General features: G+C 38.1%; 1 pseudogene; it reads left to right on the top strand.

Annotated features, from left to right (window-relative positions):
* The first annotated feature begins 3,390 nt into the window (after nucleotides 1-3,390).
* Nucleotides 3,391-5,860, top strand: part of LOC101565085 — an 11,996-nt pseudogene continuing 9,526 nt past the window's right edge.

Here is a 5,860-nt window from a genome sequence, read left to right as displayed (position 1 = left end):
CATACAGGAAAACAATTAAATGGAAAGACTTTATTTCTGAATGAAAAATTTTGTTACTGTTAAAGGCATCAGTTTCCAAATTAACTTATAAATTCATTGTAAAAATGTCCACAATGATTTTCTTAGGCTTAGTCAAAGTAATTCTAAACATCATTTGAAAGATTAAGCTGATAATGATAACCAATTTAATTTTTTAACAATGCATTTGGTTGTTATAGAGTCTCGCTACACAGCTCAGAGTCTTGGTGATCCTCCTGATTTCAGCCTCCCCAGTGCTGGGATTATAGGCGTGCACCACTGTGCCCTGACTCTGGCAGCGTCAGTGTGCCCTGGGGGCCAGGCTGGTATAGCCTGTGGTACTGGGGGTCGAACTGCAGTCCTTGCACTTGCCTAAGCTTGCCTAACTAGATGCTTTAGTCTGCTGAGCTATCTCACCCCAAATGTTACTGTAAGCCAACCAATATAATTTTTTTTTAAGTCAGAAGAATAAGGTAAAAAAAAAAAAAAAAGAATAAGGTTAAGGAAGAAGTTGTGTTATCCACCATTTAATAAAATTAATTACACAGCTATCAAGCATAGAGTATAGTAAATAAAATTGCTAATCATGGTCCTCCTCAATTTATTCTATAGCTTAGAGAGAGTTGTGAACTACAGTTTGAAAACAATAATCTATAAATGGCCCCAAATAGGCAATTTCATTAAGTATCATGTAATTACAGTGCAGTATATGTGCAGCTATTTTTAAAAAACAGCTTTTTTTTTTTAAATAGTGGGACTATACTGGCATAAAAAGATGTTGACAGGATGCTCCTAACTATAGTGAGCTACAGTCACTCCAGTGAGAAAGAACAAAATATTATATATGCTTATACAAGTGTATGCAAAGAAGAAGAATACAAACAGATAACTGTGAATATATTTATGATAGTCCTAACCCATTTGCGTCTAGGTACTGACTTTGTGGGTGAATGAGATCTTTTTCTTATTTCTAATGAATATGTATTAGTAATTAAAATATACATTTAAAACATTTCAGATGGTTACATAATATGTAAATTACATTTATGCTTATTTTTGGTCAGTTTTCAATAGAAAAAAATGCATATTTGGCTCTTAGCATATAATTAATATTTATCATAGAACCTCTATCAAAGAAGAGCCTTTCACCAAAAACATAATGATATCCAGCATCCCTGCTTTTTTAGCATTAAATTTGCTACAGCAGGCAATTCACAGCTGAAATAATCATAATTTTAGTTGCAAAACAGGAAATACTTTTTCCAGTTCCGGCCCCAGAACATCTCTGCAATAATACAGCTGCTTAGCCATCCCTTCCTTTAAAGGGGAAAATACCATCGCTAAACCGCTGCTTTGTCTGTGTCTACAGCAGTCTAGTTGCCCCCAGAGCTGGTGTGCGGCACTGTGCCCTTGTCACACTTGCATCCTCCCAGGCTTGAGCCAAGGAAGCTTAGCGCTGGCTCTAACCCTAGCTGGGAGAGGTCAACACACTTTTTATGCCAGAGCTGCCGAATATGGAGAACTCAGGAGAACATTTATACAGTAGGACAAGTATACTCAGCAATCTGGAAAGAAAGAAATCACCAACAGCAGAACATCTGGTGCCAGAAGACCACGCTTGCTGCTTTCGCTATGCATCTTTGGGTGTGGCTGGTTAAGTTCCCCAAGTCGCTGATTTCTCTCCCCTCTTACGCTGCCCTGATTTCGCCCATTTGCCTCCTTTCCAGAATGACTGACTGTCAGCCACTGAGCACATGACCTAACATGGTCTAGAAAAGAGCTGATTGCTGCTGAATACAGGCCAGTGTCATGCTCTCCTAAAAAAATAAAAATTAAAAAATTGACATTATCAAGGGTGAAATTGATTCTTAAATGAGTTTCATAGATCAAGTTTCTAAATGTTAAAATTTTAATGTAAGCCAAATTCAGCTAGAAAACAAATTTTATACACCTATGAATTGAGAGACCCGGATAAGACGCTTTGAAATGCAGGTGCTAATATAAAACATTTGCTATCATTTTGTCTGATACAAGGGAAGTTTAATAACTTGGACTGATTCTGTGCAGGAAGTTCGTGTCCATCCTGCCATTTAGCATTGTAACAATATACATTGCTTTTTTTTTTTACATTGCTAATAAGATTAAAAATTCTTATAAACCTTATTTAATAGCCGTGTAATATTGCAAGATGTAATTATTCACTATGTAAGCCTTATTTCCAACTTTTATATTATTAACTATTGCTAACTTCATGAAAAAATAATTTCCAATCATCCATATTCTCAGAGGTACTCTATAAACTATTTTTTAAATTTCTTTTTAATTTTTTACAGAGTACAAAATACTATTAACACAGGAAAAATTATGTGATACAGAATTTCACTAAACAAAATAATATGAATTTCATAGTATTTGTTGTAATGCATAGTGTTGTTTTCAAATTAGTTGTTCATATTACCAGATATGTGTATGAAAAATGGGAAGAGCGAAGAAATATATGAAAAATTAAGAAAAGAAAAAGGAAAAAGAATTGCAAAAAGGAGACAAGACAAATTAAGCATTAACTGCTCCTTATAGACCAGCAGAAATCCACAGTACAGTCATCCTAAACACATTCTCTAATGAACATTTTCAAGGTTATATTGCCAATTATTTTCTAAAAGCGTAGTTGGACTTTTCCTCTCTATGAGCAGGGCATGTGCGACCACTTCTCTGTGCCCTCACTCTTTTATGTATTGCACTTACAAAAATAAATGGACACAGAATTTGTAAAAAATATTTCCTAACTTGATAGGTTAAAAATTTTGTTCATCATCGCCTATTTGTACCTCTTATTAACAGTGAGATTAAGTCCTCTTCCATATGTTATTAAGTCATTTGTATTTCCTCTTCCGGGTACTATCTATACTTTTTGCCTAGATTATTTCCTTTTCAGTGATAATGAACATTAACCACCATGAGAGTTATTATGACACAATTCTTTTCATGCCTAGACAATATGTTATTATATAATCTTATATCGAACTTAGAATCTAACATCTCTTTCCATCTAAAGTGCTACCTTATCACAAAGTGAAGTTTTCAAATTTCGAAGGCATACTATGCAAATATATTATAAACATTTATTTCCAGTTTATTCTATGCTGATACTTCAACTATAAGGACTTTTAAATTTCCCTTTTTTCCTAGTGTGTCATAAATGTAATTTTAACCAGTACAGTGGATCATTCCTTCAACAAATTGCATTTACACAGTATGAAATTTATTTGTGAATGGGAATATATTATATCCCATATACCTAACAAATAAAATACAAAATATTTTAAGCTAAAAATCGCTCTAGGACTGTGTTCAGCCACCAGCAGGGCTACCATGACATTTTCAGGATATACTTGGTGCTCCGTGCTGAAGGCAGCCATTAATTTGTTCTTGTGAGTTGAGTATTTGATTAACTAAAGGAACTTTAAGTCTGTGTTTTTCAACCATGAATCATGACCTGTGAGTGAGTCATGAAATCAAGCAAGTGGGTCAGACTGACTTTTCATTTTAAGGAAATATACCAGAAAGTGGAAAGAAGGAGGAGGAGGAAGAAACCAAAAAGCAAACAAGATCACTGCTGGTAAGAAAGGCAAATATTATTTCATAGGAAAGTGCCAGGTTGCTATGTAAAATGATCCATACTCTTGCCAGATAGGCTTAAAATGTCAAATAGATTTTAAGAGCACTCTGCTGAATAGGTGGTGATTTTCTCACCCCCCCAAAAAAGGTCTTAGATTAATTCTATCCTCATTCCAACAATTACTCTCCATTAACATCAGCCTTTAATAAATTTGTTTTAAGGAGGACTATTCATTTGCTGTTCTCATGAGCCAGCTGGGATCCAGGATCTGAAGCCACAGGGGCTGGACGAGATCCTCGCTCCTCTGGTACTTCCGGGGGGGGAGGACAGCAGGTGAAGTAACACTCGACAGAGGGAAGGATTCTTGGAGCACAGGAAAAGGGCAGGGTGGCAGGAGGCAAAGGGGCTCAGCGCCATTAGGTATAGAAAGGCCAAGGGAGGCACCACTGAGAAAGTGACGTTTGAATAAATGCTCAATTTGATTATTTAGTCTTGTATTTTAAATGTTATCTACAATTTAAATGAACATCTTACAAAATAATATCCTTGGCCAAGATATTCAATAATATATTTAATGTCCTATTAAGATGTTTAACTCTTTTTTTTATTGAAGCCATTTGCTGAACAAGTATGTATCTTGTGTTGCCAAGTGTCCAGCCACTGTTGTAGGCCCTGGAGATTGGAGTGAGAGAAAGATCCTGCTCTTAGAAATGTTCAGTCGAATACTCCAGGTGGACGGTGCAGGTCTGTACTCTCAGCTACTCCAGGGGCTGAGGCAGGAGGCTCACAAATTGAAGACCAGGCCAGGCAACTTAGTGAGACCCTATCTCAAAATAATGACATGACATTAAATTAAATTAAATTTAATTTAAAATAAAATGAAATGGGCTGGGATGCAGCTCAATGATAAAGTGCCCTTGAGTTCAATCTTCAGTCCAGCAAAAATCAAACCAACAGAGAAAGTGGGCAGACTACAGTGGGTATGTACACAAAAAAAGAAAATAGCCTAATGTGGCAAGTATGGATGGGAGAATATGGATTGCAATTCTCTTTTCAGAAGATCAGGGAAGGCTTCCGAGAGGACTGGTGTAGAAGGTGATTTTTTTTGTGGCCAGTTCACCCCACCCTAGGGGTGGGGCTGGCACAGCTGGTGGTGCAGGGATCAGATTGCGGTTCTTGGGCACTTGCCTGAGCTTGCCTAAGCAGGCACTTTAGACAGCTGAGCTATCTCACCAGCCCCCTGCGGTGAAATTTTTTTAACACATCCTCACTTTAAGGATAAAGAGTTGAGACCATAGTCATTTAAAGGGTGCTTAAGAAGAAACTTTGGGTGGTGACAGAAAGGCTTTTAGCATCACTGGATTAGTCGTTACCCTTTGATGACAGCACTACAGAAGGAGGTTCGATGTTGGCACACCTTTTACCATGAAGTTTAAGTTAAATCTGTAATCCTCCTGTATACAGGAATCATAACACTAAGTTTTTCTATCCAGAAGGGAAAGAGCGCAGCTGTGGGACTGAGAGGCACGTTTATGCCCTCGCAGGCTGCTTGCTGTGTAACCTGGAGACGGGAAGCCGGTGCTGATGCCTGCATCATGCAGTACATACTGCGGCAGGAATCAGTTTGTTCACTTGAGCCAAACATGGTCTGGCACACAAGGTTAAGCCTGCGCAGCACTCTTATGACAATTAACTAGTAAGGCTGTGGGGCTTCTTAGGGTAAGGAAAATACCCACAGCTCTTTCCTCCTCTAGTAGTTTCTGCAAAGAAGAAAAAATAGAGGAGGATAAAGCAATGAATGGGAAGCACAACTGCGCTGCACAGAAGTCAGCAGGCAGAGGATGGAGGAGTCTAGTGCGTAGGTCAAAGGAACTGGACAGAGAGAGCAAAGGCTTGAAGCCGGGCCCAGCAGCTTAGTTTCAGGAAGGTACTGTAGTAGATGAGCAGCTTCCTGGTGAAGAAAGAGGGAGTGTGGAATGGGCTGGTGGCATCCCCCTCGACATTCAAACATGTGCTATGCAGCATTTGTCTAAAACGGCGTCTTGAAATCACTCAGTTTTATCCAAAGCAGTGCTCACTTTTTAACGCACTATGTATTTTACTTTCTAATCTCTTCCATGTCCTCATGGAGGACAGTAATTTTGTATATCACCCTTACCAGTGCCCCTGATTAAGGTGGAAGCCTGAAAACCTAGATCCAGGACCATCAAGTAGACTATTTCT

The sequence above is a fragment of the Octodon degus genome, unplaced genomic scaffold (genome assembly GCF_000260255.1).
Source record: "Octodon degus isolate 3935 unplaced genomic scaffold, OctDeg1.0 scaffold00047, whole genome shotgun sequence".
Taxonomy (NCBI): domain Eukaryota; kingdom Metazoa; phylum Chordata; class Mammalia; order Rodentia; family Octodontidae; genus Octodon; species Octodon degus.
The sequence above is the reverse complement of the archived record's forward strand: the minus strand, read 5'-3'. Positions and strand labels throughout refer to the sequence as shown.